Genomic DNA, 20,126 nt, shown 5'->3' on the forward strand with positions numbered 1-20,126 from the left:
CAGAAAATGATATAAGAAACAAAAGCAAGAAGTGAGGTATTTTGAAATTTATAGGAAGTGAGAAGTGAATTATCAATTTGAAAGTGAAATATAAATAAAAAATGAAGCAATATGGTAAATGAATAGGAATCGAACAAGAAGCAAATAAAACCTAAAATAAAAATGATCATTCTTATATTTCATGATTTTTTAGTAAAAAAGTTAAATTTTTGTTAAAATCTAACATTTAAAGAAAATACATAGGAAGTAAGTGAAAGTGTGAGAGAAAATACATTAAAAACATAAAAAAATATAAGAAAAGCATATAAGAAACATATATCATGTGTGTGGGAAACATACAAGAAGCGTGGAGGAATCGAGATTCCCATGAAATTTCAGAAGTAACGAGTATCGCGCTTTCGAAGCGAGTTTTCGTGGAGTGCGCTTCCCACCTACCTAAAAAGCTTCTGGTAACTCTGGTTAGGAATTAAAACAACATCGCTCTAATAGGGATGATCGTGGACCGAGGGAAAATGGGGGCCCACCCCGCCTTACCTCGATTAGACCAGGGATGGAGAACATGAAATGGGAATTGAGGAAAAAATGGACTTATGCTTTCCCTTGCCCCATCACCGATCCTTCTTTAAGGATGGCAGTGAACTGAGGGAAAACGGCCCCGTCCCGCCCTGCCTCGCCCGGTTTGAACCAGAAATGGATGACATGAAACAGGGATGGAGGCTAAAATAAAAAACCGTTCAGGAATGAAAAGCAGGATTTTGAGAGGGTACAGGTTTTCTTGTCTCCTGTCCCCACCCCGGTCGACTGCCATCCCTATCCTCTAATGCTTAGTTGCTCGAGCGCAATGAAAGGGCGTGTAGTTGAAAATTTTGTCTTGAAATTAAGTTACACTTAGGTCAAGTTTCCCCGTGAAATGTCAATGTGGGTTCCACAACTCATGTTATCATGTAGGATGCAGGTTGCACGTCGAAAAGTAGAGATAAAAGTTTCAAAAGTCACATTATTGGCCGTATACTATAACGAGATTTTCAAAATTTTCCCTTGTGTTTTAACTTTCCTACGAATAAATATCAGCAAAACCTAGAATAACAAAATATCAAAAATTAAATGAAAATGAGTAATAATTCAATTATTTTTTTCTCAAATTGTTGAGTTAATAAAAAATATGCTGCTATTTGTCCCAACCGATAATCACTATATTTTCGATATGTCTAAAAAATTTTATCATCAACCAAAATATGGCATTTTTTATGATATTTTAAACACTATAATTGTCATTGTGACTGCAAAATCTCGTTATTTTTTTATCAAAATGCATCTAAACCTTTGATCAAGGTTACAATGAGCTCTCTCTCTCTCTCTCTCTCTCTCTCTCTATATATATATATATATATATATATATATAAATGTATATTGGCTCTAAACTACCTATTACATGATGGTATATACTTTTTTTTTTTTGACAGATAAAGCTGGGGTTAGGCAGACCCCTACCAGTACAACCATACCATGGGGTTGGAACTTGCAACGTCCCAACACAGGGTGATGTGCACTAAATAGACACTTTTGCTTGCATAGATCTAGCCACCAATTCACTACAAGAAAATTGTTAATTAGCGACGGAAATTAGCGATGGATTTTTTCCGTCGCTAATTAGCGACAGATTAGCTAGAGATAGAATCTGTCGCTAATTCGCGACGGATTAGCGAGGAAACAACTTTTATCGCTAATCTGTCGCTACTTAGCGACGGATTAGCGATTGCAATTTTTGTCAATAATTTTTATTATAAGAACACCATTTTAGCGATGGATTTAGAGAGGGAACTCTGTCGTCGCTATTTAGCGACAGCGTAGCGACAGAATATATTCCGTCGCTTTTTTGTATTTTGATTTAGCGACGGCTTAGCGACGGAAACATTCCGTCGCTAAGCCGTCGCTAAATGTCGCGTAAATCCCTAATCTCATCCCTCTTTCTCTTTTTCCTGTTTCGCTGTATTTCTCCCGCCCGCCGCCCTCTCCCTCCCGCCGCCCGTCGGCTCTCGCCATCGTCCGGCCGCCGCCGCTCGCCAGCCGCCGCTCCTCGTCCACCGCTCGCCAGCCGACGCTCGCCAGCTGCCGCTCCCCGTCAACCTCCCGCCACCGCCCGGCGACGCGCAGGTAATCACTTCTTCTTCTTCTTCTTCTTCTTCACGCTGTACGCCCCGGCGATGGCCGATGAGGTTGAGCCCGGGCTATCGGCGGCGAACCTCGCCTGAGCTTGCCTTGCCTCAAGCTCATGGCCTGAGGTGAGGCTTCGCCTGAGCCGGGCTTGCCTCAGGCTCATAGCCTGAGGTGAGTCCTCGCTTGAGCCAGCCTCATGCTCGAGCCATAAGGTGTGCTCGTTGAGGCCAGGGTCGAGCCCTCGCCTGGGCCAGGTTCACGTCTGAGCCTCCCCTGAGGTGAGCTCACCTCACATCTGAGCCTCCCATGTGGTGAACAGCAATAGACAACAAAGATGTACTCTGCTCTAGAAAAAGCAAGCTCAAGAGAAGCTTACAGTAAATGAATCTCCAGGCAACAAACAGAGAAAACAAGAGAGAGAGAGAGAGAAGCTAGACATAGATACCCGAAGCTTCTTGCTACCTGAGAAAGCTCCCTTCAAGCAAGCAACTCTTTGCTCAACACCCACTTCTCTGCTTCTGCTTCTCATATCCATTTCATTTCCTGGTAAGTGGTAACTATGTAGCTAGATAAAATTCAGAATTTCTAGTCCCGCATCAGAATAAGCCAGCAAAACATGGCAGATGAGAAACTCTTCTCATCAACATGAGAACAAGAGAAGGGAAAGAAGCCAGAACAAATATTTGAGCAGGATTTCCTCGTTTCAAATTAAGTAAGGAAGAGAAACATTTTCCAGAGACATGAATTGATAAATTTGTTGTGTGAATCATTGAGAAGATTGCACTTGAGCAGTGAATCAGAACAAGAAAATAAAATAGAATGGAGACAAGGAGTTTACAGGAATTAGTAGAACTAACATGCAAAACTGGGATTTCCAAAATAAGAAGCTAGAAGGTTTAACACTCTCGGTTTGGTATGCATTCCATGTTCAATGAATGTAACTTGTGGAAGAGGAGAGGATAGCACTCTGAGCAATATTTCCACAGAAGACAACATGAAAAGATCTACCAGTGAAGCTATTCCACAAAAGTGGATAGTTTATTTTTTCTTCAATAAAAAGCAAACCTTGGCATATTTTAAAAATTCCAGAAACCGTGGTTAGATATTATTGTTTCTTTTCTTTTCTCTATCTTGTTTTTTGGGTAGTCAAGCTGGTGATAGCCTTTGCAGGATTTGTACCTGAGTGCCCACCATTGCAGATCGTGCAACCTCGACATCTTCGGCCCTAATGAATACAGTTAACAATAAAATGACTATTAAAAAGAAAAAGCTAACAATGAAAAAGTATAGCAGGCTCCAGGCAACACTGGAAGACTGTGTATTGTCATCTAACAACCTGACTTCATCGCATTTCATCATTAGATATATCATCAACAGTTTAGTTGTTTTTTGCATTGCATAAGTGTTTGTGTTTCCCTAATTAGCTTCAATATTCATTTTAACACAGTGTTTTTTGCAGATTTCTCAACGGAACTCGCTTGTGCCCCGCCACCCGTGGTAAGTAAGTGACAAAAAAATGCAAACCGGGTAAATACCCGTGGTGAGTAAGTGATGCAAGCGCATCACATGTTATTTAATTTATTGAATGTAACACTTTATTGTTCACACACTCACTTAGTTGTTGATATCTAGGACTGCTTTGTTGAAGTTCGGAGATCATGCTGACCATGATTTTAATGTATGAGAATAGAAGTGTTCTTATTTTTGGAGTACGGAGTCCATGCTATGCATGGTAGTAGTTAGTGGGATATTGAAGTGTGTTTGCTGCAGGTACATGTTTGACATTTGTTTGATATGAATTATTTCGATGTATTGCAATGTTTGATGTGATTGTATTTATGCTTACATGTAGTTACTTTCAATTTGATTATGTCTTCCATGTGAAATTGTATACTGAAAGCATGCTTCAAATGAATGTATCGTGTCATGAATAGTTTGCACATGAAAATATTAAGTTATCAATGCATGCATCATAATTCTTGTGATTGTATGACATCATATATTGCATGATAAATTTGATATTTTCTTCATCATAGCATTCTGATGGTTCTCTTTTAACTGGTTAGGATACTATTCGTAACATCATACGACAGAATGACTGCAAACCGTGAATGGATGTACCGTAGGATAGTGGACAATGAGTTATCGCATGAATATATGGATGGTGTCGATAGTTTTATTGAATTTGCAACGGCAAGTGTCAGTACGGTAGATCCCACAGGTCGGATTAGGTGTCCCTGCAAGATTTGTAAGAATAATCGATTTGTAGAACCTCATGGCGTTAGACATCACCTATACAGGAAGGGTTTTGTGAGTGATCATCAGAACTGGACATTTCATGGAGAAGAATTTAGAAACGATTTTGATGCACGGGTGAATGTGGTGCACGATAATCCATATACGAATTTGATATTTGATGCTGCAGGAACTGCCGTAGATGAAGAATCACCAAACGATGCAGCTAGTAGATTTTATGATTTACTTAAAGATGCTGATGAGCCACTTTGGAACGGTTGTGAGAGTCACACTATCTTGTCTGCAGTTCTTCAACTAATGAATTTGAAGTCCGAGTATAATTTGAGTCAATCATGTTTTGACCGTTTGTGCATGATTGTGAAGAGTATGTTGCCTAAAGATGAGAAATTGCCACAAAATTTCTATCGTGCGAAAGTTATGGTCAACGCTCTAGGTATGAGTTACAAAAAGATTGATGCTTGTCCAAATCACTGCATGTTGTATTTCAAGGAGCAGGAAAATGACATATCATGCCCGTCATGTGGGCATCCTCGGTTCAAGCCAAAGACAAGAGGCAATGGTAGCACGAGATCAAAGGAAGTTTCATACAAGTCGCTCCGCTACTTTCCTATCACTCCTAGATTGCAGCGATTGTATATGTCTTCAAAGACAGCTAAACACATGAGATGGCATGCAAATAAAGTTCGACACGATGAAAACAAGATCACGCATCCTGTTGACGCTGAAGCTTGGAAGCACTTTGATCGTACTCATCAGAACTTCACAATGGAAGTGCGAAATGTTAGACTCGGTCTATGTACAGATGGATTTAATCCATTTGGGGGTAGATCAACTCCATACTCATGCTGGCCAGTATTTGTAACTCCATACAACCTTCCACCAAGCTTGTGTATGAAACGTCCAAATCTTTTCTTGTCTCTGTTGATCCCTGGTCCGACCTCACCTGGCCAAAATCTTGATGTATATCTAAGGCCATTGATTGATGAATTAAAAGTACTGTGGGTTGACGGTGTTACCACGTATGATGCCCACAAAAAACAAAATTTCAACATGAAGGCCGTTGTTCTATGGACAATCAGTGACTTACTTGCATATGGTATGTTATCTGGTTGGAGCACACATGGGAGGTTGGCTTGTCCGTACTACATGGAGGATTCCAAAGCTTTTAGATTGAGACATGGAAGGAAGCCTTGCTGGTTTGATTGTCATCGTCGATTTCTACCCAGCGATCATCCGTTCCGACGTCAAAAGAATGCATTTAAAGCAGGCACAACTGAAACGGAAGGTCCATCCTCAAGATTGTCTGGCATAGAGATTCTAAGAAGATTGCGATACTTTCCAGATGTATTAACAGATGCCCGCAGTCCTACACCCTTCCGTGGATTTGGGAAGGATCACAATTGGACGAAAAAATCTATTTTTTGGGAACTACCGTATTGGCCGACCCTATTGATACGACATAATTTGGATGTGATGCATGTAGAGAAAAATGTGTTTGATAATGTGTTCAATACAGTAATGAATATTAAAGGAAAAACGAAGGATAATCTGAAGGCCCGTATGGATTTAAAATTAATATGTAAAAGACCAAAATTGGAACTCAAAGAGTATAATGGCAAAGTACTGAAACCAAAGGCGAAGTACGTGCTCGGACTTGATCAAATAAAACATGTATGTCAATGGTTGAGACAACTTAGATTTCCAGATGGATATGTCTCTAACATTGCTCGGGCTGTGAAGATTGACGATGGACAGTTATATGGGTTAAAGAGCCATGATTGTCATATCTTTATGCAACGATTGATACCCCTAGCATTCCATGATATGTTAGACAAACGTATATGGGGGGTATTGTCTGAGTTGAGCGGATTTTTCAGAACATTGTGCGCACGGGAGGTCGTTGTATCAGATGTAAAGAATCTCGAGGACTCTGTCATCAGCATTGTTTGTCTGCTAGAAAAGATATTTCCGCCAGCATTTTTCGATGTTATGGAACATTTGATCATACATCTGCCATATGAACTAAGGGTTGGTGGCCCTATGCAATATCGATGGATGTACCCATTTAAAAGGTATATGTTTTTTTATATTTGTCTCTTTAGTGACAGATATTTAAAATTTGAAATGCATTTAAAAATCGCTCTGCGAAGGCTTCACAAAATCGATCGAAGATGCCCAAAGCCCATCTACACACAGGTGGATCTAAGACATTTGGGAGCCACCTAAAGAAAATGGTAACTCATCAATATATAATATTAATTTTATAAGTATTGTTGCAAACTTGTGTACTAAATCTTTTGTCATTTAACTTCGCAGAAAAAGAAAAAGGAGGCAGTGTACCATATAAGGATGTGTTTGTAGAAACACATAAATGGAAGACCACGAGAGTCTTCGTATCAGAGAAGGCGAGAACGACAGCGGTATGTATTAATTCTATTAATAATCATTGCAATATATATGCAAGTTATCATAATGTTATCATTAATTATTAATGAATACTTTAAACATTATTTTGTAGGAGGCATATGAGCAACAGATGGTAGAGCGATATGGCAAAGACGCTACTCAGCATCCATCATTTGATCCTACAGCATGGGTGACTGCAGCAGGTGAACCAAAAAAAGGTCGCGTGTTCGGGTTTGGGAGTAATATGAACACTTTACCAGTTATTGGTTCTTCCAGTTACGACTCACCGACTTCTTGCGCCGACATAAGCTCCAAGCAGCCGACTATTCTTTCTGGTGATGATGTACGCGAGATCATTAATGAATCACTGAATAACTACTTTCAATACACCGTCGCCCCCTTTCTCCGAAATGAGATCAAGGCCGCTGTTCAGGATAGGGGATCTTCGATTCCAGGTCCCTCTCAGGTATAATCACATATTCAGTTTTTTGACTGCCTTAAAGCACATATGAGCATGCTATATTCACATATTCAATTTTTTGACTGCCTTAGCACACATACGAGCATGATCGAATCACATATATAGTTTTTTGCCTGCCTTAAAGCACATCTGAGCATGGTAGAATCACATATAGAGTTTTTTTAGATGCCTTAGAACACATATGAATATTCTATAATCACATATTCAATTTTTTGACTACCTTAGAACACATATGAACATGTTATATATCATTTATGATAGAATCACATATAAAATTTTTGGCTTTGCTTGCCTTAGAGCATATATGAGCATGCTATATTCACATATTCAATTTTTTTACTGCCTTAGCACACATATGAGCATGATAGAATCACACACACACACACACACACACACATATATATATATATATATATATATATATATATATATATAACTTTTTGTCTGCCTTAGAGCACATATGAGCATGATAGAATCACATATAAAGTTTTTTTGACTGCATTATAAACATATGAGCATGCTATAATCACATATTCAGTTTTTTGACTGCCTAAGAACACATATGAGCATATTATAATCGCATATTCAGTTTTTTGACTGCCTTAGCACACATATGAGCATGCTATAATAACATATAGAGTTTTTTTACTGCCTTAGAACACATATGAACATGTTATATATCATTTATGATAGAATCACATATAAAATTTTTGGCTTTGCCTGCCTTAGAGCACATATGAGCATGCTATATTCACATATTCAATTTTTTTACTGCCTTAGCACACATACGAGCATGATCGAATCACATATATAGTTTTTTGCCTGCCTTAAAGCACATCTGAGCATGGTAGAATCACATATAGAGTTTTTTTAGATGCCTTAGAACACATATGAACATGCTATAATCACATATTCAATTTTTTGACTGCCTTAGAGCACATATGAGCATGATAGAATCACATATAGAGTTTTTTTATTGCCTTAGATCACACATGAGCACATGATAGAATCACATATAGTGTGTAATTTATTTCATTATATTTTGTTTATCAATACTGACTGTTCTTTTCTTGTGTGAAGCTGAAGGGACAGATAAAGACAATGAACAAGAAGACACACAAAATCTTGGCGATGATTAGAGGACTGTGTTGAAGAAGTTCTATTTTTTTTATTTTTCCTAATTGTAATTGTTGAATTGTAAATAATTAAACTTCTTAATTTTAAGGTGGAACGATTAATTGTTGTAGATTCTTGTTATATGAATTTTTTTGTGTGGTTTGTTTTTTATTTACAGGAAATATAAATTGTACAGGAAATAGAAATTGTACAGTTCCCGGTAATTAATTTTTAAATAAATTTTTTTTAATTTTTTTTTTGTGTTTGCTACGGATTAGCGACAAAACCATCCGTCGCTATTCATATTAATCTAGCGACGGAATTAAATCCATCGCCAAGCGGTGGTCGACGTTGAGTACCGGCGGATTGACGACGGAATATAGCGCTCGTTATTCCGTCGCAATTAGCGACGGATCTGGCGACAGAATAATTCCGTCGCCAGTTAGCGTTGAAATATTCGCGACGTAAGCATACTGTCGCCTCGTTGTCGCTAATCCGTCGCTAACCATGTTAGCGACGGATTAGCGATGGATTAGCGACGGAATGTGGTCGTCGCTAATCTACTGCTTTGTTGTAGTGATTGGATTTAACAACACAAATGTGTTTAACATGATTTATTTATTGTGATTGTAGGGTTTAGTCATCTCCAGCAGTGGGTGCTCTTTTCTTGGCCGAGATCCAACGGCCAAGATGATTATGTTCAATTTAGCATCACAACCATTTAGCACTGATACATTTCTATCTATCTATCTATCTATCTATCTATCTAGGGATGGCAGTGGACCGGGGGAAAGCGGGGCCCCGCCCCGCCTCGCCCCATTTGGACCAGGGATGAAGGGTATGAAACGGGGATGGAGGCGGGGACGAAGGTTAAAATCCATCCCCATCCGGGGGTGGAGGCGGGGATGGACTGACACGTTCCCCCGCCCCGCCCCATCCCCGCCCCGGCCCCGGCCCATCCCCGTCCCGGCCCCGCCCCGCCCCGCCCCATCCCCTCCCCCAACCCTTTATATTTTTACTGTTTACTAACCCTAACTCCCTTCCCTAATTTCCTAACCCTGGAGCCGCCGAGCCGGGCCGTCGCCTCTTCCCCTTCCCCATCCGCATTATCATTGTAGTCGGGCCGTCGCCGACCACCGTTGGCCGTCGTAGGGGGAGGCCTCCACCCTCATACTAAACCTCCTTTGCAAGCTCGACGGGAGGGCGGAGCTCTACCGAGACGTACCCCTCTCCTACCTCTTCCTTACGAACAATCTTCAGTACATCATCGTTAAGGTGCAGAGCTCCGATCTCCGACTCGTCCTCGGCGACGCTTGGGTGCGAATGCACACCAAGAAGCTTCGGCAGTACGTCGCTAAGTACGAGCGCATGGCGTGGAGCGAGGTCATGGCAGCCATGGCGGAGATGCCGGTGGTGATCGATGCCGAAAGCGCGAGGCGGGCTTTCAGGCGGTTCAACTCCGCCTTCGAGGAGGCATACCGGGCGCAGACTGCGTCGATCGTGGTGGAGGACATGAAACGGGGACGGGACGGGGATGGGGCGGGGGTGGAGGACATGAAACGGGGATGAAGGCGGAGGTGGAGGATAAAATCCATCCCCGCCGCGGAGGCGGGGCGGGGGTGGAGGATAAAATTTTGAGGCGGGGTGGGGGTGGAAACCTTGTCCCCCGCCCCACTGCCATCCCTATATCTATCTATCTATCTATCTATCTATCTCTCTCTCTCTCTCTCTCTCTATATATATATATATATATATATATATATATATATATATATATATATATAGAGAGAGAGAGAGAGAGAGAGAGAGAGAGAGATCATCCCTTAGTGTTGCCCAATGTCAACATCCAAAATAATTTGCCTTCCCTAAAGATTTTCATTCATTTTGAAACCATTACACCAGTTAGGGTCTAAGGGATTGTGCTCAAATCAAGGGAACCTAGCAATTTTAATAGGGCCAACTTTTTTTCTATAACTAAATATTGAGCTGCTCTAGTAATGCGAGTTAGAACCGTAGTCACGAATGGCGTTCTTAGGAGATCTTGGTGAGCGAAGACTCGTGATAGATTAGTATTTTTTAATTTTTGAGACAATATTAGTCGCTATGAATATACAAAAAGCAAAAATAAATTAACAAAACTTCTAATAAATTTATATATTTATTGTCACCAAACCCTAAATTGGGGTTAACATAGGAACAAATATACGTTAATATTTTGAAACCATCGCCATAATATTTTGCTGTTAAAAAACATAATATTTTCAAAAAGTCGCTTATTTATAAAGTATCATAAATTTTAATGCAATATTTGCGTGTTAAAAATTAATTTTAAAAGTTTATATATATGTATATATTATATTTTACTATATACAAAATATTTTTAAAGAAAAACTAGTTTTTTTAAAATATCACGAGATATTCCCTCACTGTCATTTTATTGAGAATGAGACGTGTGGGTTGTTACAGTGGTTGAGAACTAGAGTTGAACCCCACCGTATTCAACGAAACATGATGATTATTTTTATATTTATACAGATAAAACCGTCTTAGGATCATAGACTTAGCGGTGCTGGCTCTGCCTGCTGGTGCCTACGATCACTATCCTGGCAGCGTAAAACTCCGTGAGCTTACCCTTTTTCTTTAGGAAGGCGTAGCCGAGGCCCCCATCACTTTTGGGCAACGAAACATGATGATTAGAAATATGGCATGCATCTTTTAAATTTTACTACCACAAATGTACGAGGAACATGTAAAAAAGGTGATACTAAAGAATGCATCACGCAATTTCCGCGTTTAACTGCTTTCTCAAATTCTTAGGGGGGTTCACATCATGGGATGCATGCCACAGCATTCACGACTCTTGCATCCCTATAATTTTAATATAAAATGTGTAGGGCAGGATGCATTTTGTGCACCAATGGGGGCTCCGCTTGTCTGGTAGGAGACAGCTACTTCACGTCACCTAGTGTTGGAACGTTGCAGGTTCAAAACCCAATGTTATAATTGTATAACTGGTAGGGGTCTGCCTAACCCCAACTTGCCTTTCAAAAAGAAAAAGGATGAGGATCAATAGCCGTGAGAAAAATTCTTGCCGCTATTGATAAAGCAATAACTGCGAGATTTTTGTTCCAGCTAATTCATAAGTAATAGCAGGGAATTAATATCTCGCCATTATTACTCTACTATGGTCATGAATCTCACCATGATTAGCTTCATCAATAATGGGGTTTTGGATTTTACTCTTTATTTTTGCAATTGATTGAGTGAACACATGCAAAATCTGATTTTTTTTGTTCAGGTTCATGTTTGCATATGATTTTAAATGATTTTTAAGGTTTTTGTTATTGTTGAAATGTGTATGCGTTAGTTCTTGATGAAGTTTGTATTTATCTCATATTTGATACATTGTCTAGGCACAAGCTCATATTAGCTTAAATCTGACAACTTTTTTTTTATAATGGTGTTAACGGTTGAACCTATTTGCTTGGACGGCATTTCCCTGGTTTTAGTTGCTTCAATCATAATGCTGTCTGTTATCATATTCAAGTTTTTTCTTTCAGGTTCTTACAGAACAGAAGCTACCTTTATTGTATATTCTAGATAACATTGTGAAGAACATTGGTGGCGACTACAGGTTTTCTTTTCTCTTACATTATGAAGGCATCTAACATGAGCATTGGCTTGTCATGACTCATGCAGAATTCATACATTTGACATGTCTTATACATGTAGGTAGATAAAAGTAGTCCTCAGAATAATGTGCAAAGCAGTTCTTTTGAAGAGGAAAGGTTGGAGAGGGAGACTACAGGAAGCCCAAAAGGATGGTCTGGAGCTTCTTCAAAATTTCATGTGTGCAGTTTTCTTGGCCTGGTCTTCTCAAATGTTTTGATGAACTCTGTGTTATAGCAACCTGGTGCCTATTTCTGTAACTTATGTCAGGCTTGATCTTTTAAGTTGATCTACCACTAGTCATGTAGCTTTAATAAGTTTTTATTGTGTGTGTTTGATTGTTTTTCTTATAAGGTTGCTTCAGATGTACAAGCCTATGGGAATGCCTATATTTTTCACACAAACAAGATACCCATAATATAATCTTCAGGTATTCTTCACAAATTTCAGTACAGCTTAATCCTTTATTTTTTTCTTGCTGCACTGTTGCCATCACTATCCCCCATCTCCCCTCCCACACAAAAATCATGATAGTGAAATAGCTTTCCATTGTTATTGTCTGACAGTTGCTTCAAGACATCACCAAACGTCTGCTGCCATTTCTTCCTCAGCTTGAGGTGTGCATATAGAGTTCTAGCTACACATTTAGTTTCACAGTACAAGCTTTATGTTCTTTGGCTTGTTATTGATGGGATGATTAATTGGTGACAAACGCAGGCAGATCTTTCTATTTTTTCTGAAGCTGCCGAATCTAATACACGGTTTCTTGAAATGCTGGCTGGTCCATTTCATCCCATTCTTTTTATTGTTAATGAGAGGTTAGTTTCTGGGATGTGTGCAGGGATAGCAGCATAATTTCTGCTTACTAACTACCCATTCTTTTGTGGCTTCATTATTATGATACTTCTTTGGCTCTCATGGATATATTGTTTAGTTAGTTTCTTATAGTCTATAGAGAAGGCCTTCATGTTGTAGCAGAATTTCTTATATGTTGTTTATGAATTGTATATACATACACTGAAAGTGATGTATAGCATAGACGGAAAGTGATGTGTAGCATAATTCCTATGTGAAATTAAGAACATTTAAGAATAACCATCCTCACATTGCTGTTGAATTTGGTCTTAGTATTGGTTGGTCAAATTTTGATTTGCAGCTGATTGGAATATCTGTAAATGGATTGGAGCCAGAGTTTTTCAACCTGTCCTTGATTATCTGTTGCCAAACATTATTTCACACAGAACAAGATACCCATAATATTTAGCTTCAGGTATTCTTCACAAATTTCACTGCAGACTACCGCTTAGTCCTTTATTTTTTCCCTTGTTGCACCGTTGCCATCACTCTCCCAATCAAAGTCTGGGTGTTTAGCTAGTTTCTTTTGGTCTATACTTTGTTGAAGAATTGCCTATCTGTTGTTTATGAATTATATATACATACACGGAAAGTGATGTATAGCATAATTAGGATGGTAACTTGTAGAGTACATTAAGACTTTACAAGTGAACAAAGCAATAAAAAATATAGGTACATAATATTGTAGTCTGTACAACTCTTTTTTTTAACATTATCCCTGCAATGCTAGTTGTTTTGCAGGTTTATAGCTTATAACGGCGAGATCCTTGTCTCCCTGTTATAGCCTATAATGGCGAGTTAATTCTTCTCGTTATAGCCTATAACGGTGAGATAGAGATCTCACCATTATAGCCCTCGAGCCAAAGATTTCATCGTTATATCCTATCTTGCCGTTAAAACAACCACTCTATTAAAGTTTGTTACACTGCCATTGGTGTTCCCAGTTCCGGCAAGATTCATGGTTGGTGTTGGTTCACCCTTTAATGGCAAGCTATAAATGCCATCGTTATTACTCAACAAAAGCCAATTCTTAAGTTGCCGGTGAGAATTTTCGTTGTTATAAGTCTATAGCAGCCAGAAATAGAGCAATAGCGGCGAGATATATTGCCACTATTGACCTGCATCCTTGTACTGAGTGCACATTACCTTGTGTTGGGACATTGCAGGTTCAAAACCTAATGGTATAACTGGTAGGGGTCTGCCTAACCCCATCTTGCCTTTACAAAAAAGATGCATTTTGTCTCTACCCACACATCCCACTTTTGCAAGGTGAAGGGGAGCGGGACACACTCATCCTAAGGGATAGGGATGCAAATGGTTTGGATTCAGGTTGGATGTAGCCAATACCAAATTCAACTAATTGGATATTGGCTAATCAGACTAAGATTCAGATGGAAAAAAGCTAATAGTGAATCCAAAAAAGTACACGATATCATATTCAGATTTCTGTAGGAAATGGATGGTTCAGGGGGACAGGATGTGCTGGCCAAATTAAAGAAGAGTGGATATGCGATTCACCACCTTTCTCCCTCCCTCTATCTCTATCTCTCTTTCCAAATACAAGATCTGCATTTGGTTTTTAGATCCTAAAATCTAGGATACTAGCATACTAGGGATCCACATATCCAGCTAGTGGATTGGCTTAAGGTATTCAAGTTGAAAACATCAAAAGTTCGATATCCAGGTGGGCAAATTAAGAGAGTTGTTGAGAGGTTTTAACCATTTGACGTATTTCTGGCCCAAGAAATTGTGCCTTCAAGTTGGTTTCAATTTTTACATTTCTTTCTTGGCTTTTCGGCAAAATAAAGAAATAAATAATTAAATTTATGCAAATTAAGCAATGTTTGCTACTACTTTCAAGTCCTTGGATTGCTTAGAAAAACTACAAAGAAGACCATTAAAGGAGAGATTTGCTACCCTCATGGGTAAGGAACCCATAGTCCTAATTAACTAATAGGAGGAGGTTGTTTTTGTTGGGTCTAGCCCTATCCCTCATTAATGGTATGGGGAAGTGGATTAGCCACCCACTTGTCATTAATGCAGAAGAAGTTGAAGGATCAGCCCTATCCCCTCATTAATGATGTGGGGAAGTGGAATAGCCACCTAACTCTCATTAATGCAGGAAGTTGAAGGGTTAAAACCCCTTCGGTTTCTGGAATGAGTCTAGAAGGCTCACTTCTATAAGGTCCATATCTAGAAGACTCTATGCCATCTATAAATAGGGGTGTAGAGACTGTGTGCTTAAGGAGAAGGGTAGAGTGGTTGTGTGCAGTGTGCAAAGAGAGAAGAAGTGAGAGAGGAGAGAGAGAGTAGAAAGAAGAAAAGAAAGGAAGAAGGTTCGTCACCACGCATTGATCCTCAGAGAGAGGTGTTGGTTGTGGTGTGGGCTTTGACTCGGGTTGTGCACCCGAGAGGTAATCTTGTATTCATTTCTTCTTGTGATTTCTTTGTTGTTATCTTTAGCTTTGGACAAGCTATTGAACGTTGTACTCTCTACATTGTACTCTCTACTTTCATTATAGTGGATTATTCTCTCCGTGCCCCGTGGATGTTGGTCGTGTTGATCGAACCACGTAAACCCTTGTGTTGTGATTTGATTGTACCTTTGTTAGATCTTATATTGCTTCTGCATATTTTTTGTTATCTTAATTTCTCTACAAGTGGTATCAGAGCTGGTTCGTGGAAAATCATGTCTTCTAAGTCAGTTAGCTGTAAGTTTGAGGTGGAGAGATTTGATGACAAAGAAAACTTTTCCTTATGGCAAAGAAGGGTGAAAGCTCTACTTGCACAACAAGGGTTGCACAAGGCTCTTGTCAGGAAGGCGAATAAGCTAGAAAGCATGACCGATGATGAATGAGATGATCTTGACTTGAGGGTTGCTGGTGTAATTGAGTTATGTCTATCAGATGAAGTCATGTGTAACGTGATGGAAGAGAGGACAACAACGGGATTGTGGTTGCGGCTAGAGAGCCTCTACATGACCAAGAACTTGTCCAACAAGTTACACCTCAATAAACAACTTTATAGTCTTCGTATGAAGGAAGGTACTCCCATTTTTTACCATCTTAGTGTGTTTAATAAGATTATTGCTGGTCTGTTTAGTCTAGATGTTAAACTTGAAGATGGGGATAAAGTTTTGTTGTTACTAACCTCATTGTCACCATCTTATGAGCATCTTGTGACAACCATAATTTATGGAAAAGAAACATTGGATATGGAAGAGGTCACAGGTACGCTCATTTCCAATGAAATTAGGAGAAGACCGTCACCGAATGAGGATTCTGGTGAAGGATTGATGGTGAGTTCATCCAAAGGCAGGGGTCGGTCAAAGGACAGGAAAAATGACCGCAGATATATGAGCAAGTCTAGGTCAAGGAAGGACATCACTTGCTATAATTGTGGAAAGAAAGGACACTTCCAGAATCAGTGCAAAAAGCCAAAGAAAAATCAGAAAAAAGGAAAAGAGACAGAATCATCAGAAACCAAAGAAGATACCACAACCACAGTTGAAGGTGAGCTTGTAATTTTGTCTACTATTAATGATCCATGTATCTGTGTATGTCAGGATACAGATTGGGTCATAGACACAGAAGCCTCGTATCATGCCACACCACAGAGAGACGAGTTTTTGTACAAAGCAAAAGGCTAATGGCGCAGACAAAACATAAGAAAGAATGATAGATGCCCAAATATAAAGAGAAGATTTGATCTTTCATTGATTGAAATATAATATTTACAAGACTTGACAAAAGATGGGATTGTGTCGTCCCTACAAGAGTTAACTAAAAGAATAGGAATGAAAAAAGCAGGAAAAGCTAAAGCATCATCTTTTCATTGGCTTCCTCTGATAAAAACTGTTTTTTTACTGGAATCTTGGCCGGTGAACCCCAACCCTGAACTGTCTGCATGCTGGACGGGAATGATAGGCTCTACTATGCCATCCTCATTTTTTCCTATGCCTTGGAATGGCTGATATCCATGTTTTATCAAGAGATCAAATCCTTTTTTTGCTTTGGAAAATTGTGGGAATAAAGGATGATCTTTGAAAGAGGTGTACTTGATACATCCTCCTAACTTGAAGAAACAGGGTCCTTGCCATTGGAATACTGTTGCCATATTCTCTTCTTTTTGGACATCTTTCAGCTTCAACATCTCTAAGCTCTTGCTGAGATTAATTTCATCCGCTTCTCGGATGCTTGGAATATCTGCTGTGAATGTTGGATGGGGAATCATAGGCTGTGGCAGCCTTTCTTCAGGATCTTCGCCCAGAATGGTGGTAATCATTCCTCCCTTGAACCATTTTATTCAGTACATATAAGACCGATAATTTTGGTGTTGTCCGAATGAGAAACACAGAAACGTCAAAAATTGTAGGTATTGGAGATATTCATCTCCAGACTAGTCTTGGGTACATGTTGGTGCTCAAGGATGTCAGACATGTTCTAAACTTGAGGTTGAATTTGCTTTCAGTAGAAAAGCTTGATGAAGAGGGCAAAAGCAGTATTTTTAGCCAAGGACAGTGGAAACTCAGCAGTGGGTCGTTGGTTAAGGCCAGAAGAAAGAGATGTTGTACTCTTTACAAGATGCAAGGCAAGGTATGCAAGGGACAATTGAATACAACTGAGGACTCTTCTATTGATTTGTGACACAGTTGATTAGGCCACATGAGTGAGAAGGGCTTGCAGATTCTTGCTAAGAGGGAACAACTCCTAGAGTTAAAAGGTACACGTCTAAACCCGTGTGTTCATTGCTTAGCTGGTAAGCAACATAGAGTATACTTTGTTAGACATGCCTTTCATAGAAAATCTCACATTCTGGAGCGAGTTTATACTGATGTTTATGGTCCTCTGAGAACAAAAACTGTTAATGGTTTTACTGATGTGAAAACTTTCAGTGGTGCACTTTATTTTGTTACTTTTATAGATGACTTCTCTAGGAAGGTTTGGGCATACCCTCTGAAAACCAAGAATCAGGTTCTTGATGTATTCAAGCAATTCCATGCTATGGTTGAGAGAGAAACAGGAAAACAACTAAAATGCATCATGTCGGATAATGGTGGCGAGTACACAGGTCCATTCCATGAATATTGTAAAATTCATGGAATTTGCCATGAGTTGACAGTTCCAGGTACCCCACAACACAATGCAATTGCAGAAAGGATGAATCATACAATTGCAGAAAGAATCAGGTGTATGCTTGCACAGTCCAAGCTGCCAAAGAAATTCTGGGGCGAGGCCTTAAGAACAACAGTTGATGTGATCAACTTGTCTCCTGCTCATGCCTTAGCAAATGATGTTGCAGATAGGGTATGGTCAGGAAAGGATGTGTCTTACAAGCACCTGAGGGTATTTGGATGCAGGGCATTTGCACATATCTCTAAGGAGGAGAAGTCCAAGCTTGATGATAAGATGAGATAATGCATTTTTCTGGGATATGGTGATGCCGAATTTGGCTACAGGCTATGAGATCCAGAGAAGCAAAAGGTATTTAGATCCAGAGATGTGGTATTCTTTGAAGGCCATGTTGAGCAGGAAGAAGTTAGAGAACAACCTCTTTCAGAACCCCAACTGAGAAGATCTTCCAGAGAATCACAACCTTTCAGAAGGTATTCTCCACATGAGTATGTGATGCTTACTGATGCAGGTGAACCAGAGAGTTACCAGGAAGCACAAGAGTGTGAGCAGAAAGAGCAATGACTAATAGTTATGCACGATGAGATGGATGCATTGCAGAAGAACTACACTTATGATTTGGTGAAACTACCAGAAGGCAGAAAGGTCTTGAAGAACAAGTGAGTTTTCAGGTTGAAGACTCAAGAACAATGTTCTCAACCAAAGTACAAAGCTAGATTGGTTGTGAAAGGCTTTGGTCAAAAGCAAGGTATTGACTTTGAAGAGATTTTCTCTCCTGTTGTTAAAATGTCTTCTATTCGTGTTGCTCTAGGTATTGCTGCTAGCCTGGACTTGGAGATTGAGCAACTAGATGTGAAGACTGCTTTCCTCCATGGTGATTTGGAGGAGGAGATATACATGGAGCAACCAGAAGGCTTTAAAGTCAAAGGTAAAGAAAATCTTGTATGCAGGTTGAAAAAGAGCTTGTATGGGCTGAAGCAAGCTCCAAGACAATGGTACAAGAAATTTGATTCATTTATGGCTGAAAATGGATACAATAGATCGGCTGTAGATCATTGTGTCTACATAAAATGGTTCGGTGAGAATTTTATTATTCTCTTGTTATATGTTGATGATATGCTTATCCTTGGAAAAGATATGTTTATAATTGACAGGCTTAAGAATGAACTGAGTAAGACCTTTGCAATGAAGGATATGGGGCCAGCAAAGGAAATATTGGGCATGCAGATCTCTTGTGATAGAAAAACCAAGAAGATATGGTTATCATAGGAGAAATACATCGAAAATGTGTTGGACAGGTTCAGTATGAACAATGCAAAGCCAGTTGGTTCCCCTTTTGCAGGTCACTTTAAGCTGAACTCGGAGCAGAGTCCATTAAGTGACGAGGAGAAGAAGAAAATGAAGAAAGTTCCTTATGCTTCAGCAATCGGAAGCTTGATGTACACGATGGTATGTACGAGACCAGACATCGCATATGCAGTAGGTGTTGCTAGTAGATTCCTTGCAAATCCAAGAAAAGAGCATTGGGCAGCAGTAAAGTGGATCTTTAGATATCTCAAAGGGACCTCCAAAGTTTGTTTAAGCTTTGGTGGTGGATCACCTGTCTTGACAGATTACACAGATGCAGATATGGCTGGAGATATTGATACGAGGAAGTCCACATCTGGTTTTGTACTCACTTTTGCAGGGGCAGCTGTGTCATGGCAGTCAAAATTGCAAAGGTGTATTGCTTTGTCTACTATTGAGGCAGAGCAAATTGCTCTTACAGAAGCTTGCAAAGAGATGTTATGGATGAAAAGATTCTTGATGGAGTTGGGTTTTGAGCAAGACAAGTACTTTGTGTACTGCGACAGTCAGAGTGCCATTCATCTCGCCAAGAATCCGAGTTTTCACTCAAAGTCAAAGCATATAGATATCAGGTACCATTGGATCCGAGACGTGTTTGAGAAAAAATTGCTTCATCTTGCAAAGATCTCCACAAATGATAATGGTGCAGATATGCTAACAAAGGCCTTACCGATGGAGAAACAAAATACATGTCGGCAACTGACCGA

The sequence above is a fragment of the Nuphar pumila genome, chromosome 10, assembly GCF_984573655.1.
Source record: "Nuphar pumila chromosome 10, dmNupPumi1.hap1.1, whole genome shotgun sequence".
Classification (NCBI taxonomy): Eukaryota; Viridiplantae; Streptophyta; class Magnoliopsida; order Nymphaeales; family Nymphaeaceae; genus Nuphar; species Nuphar pumila.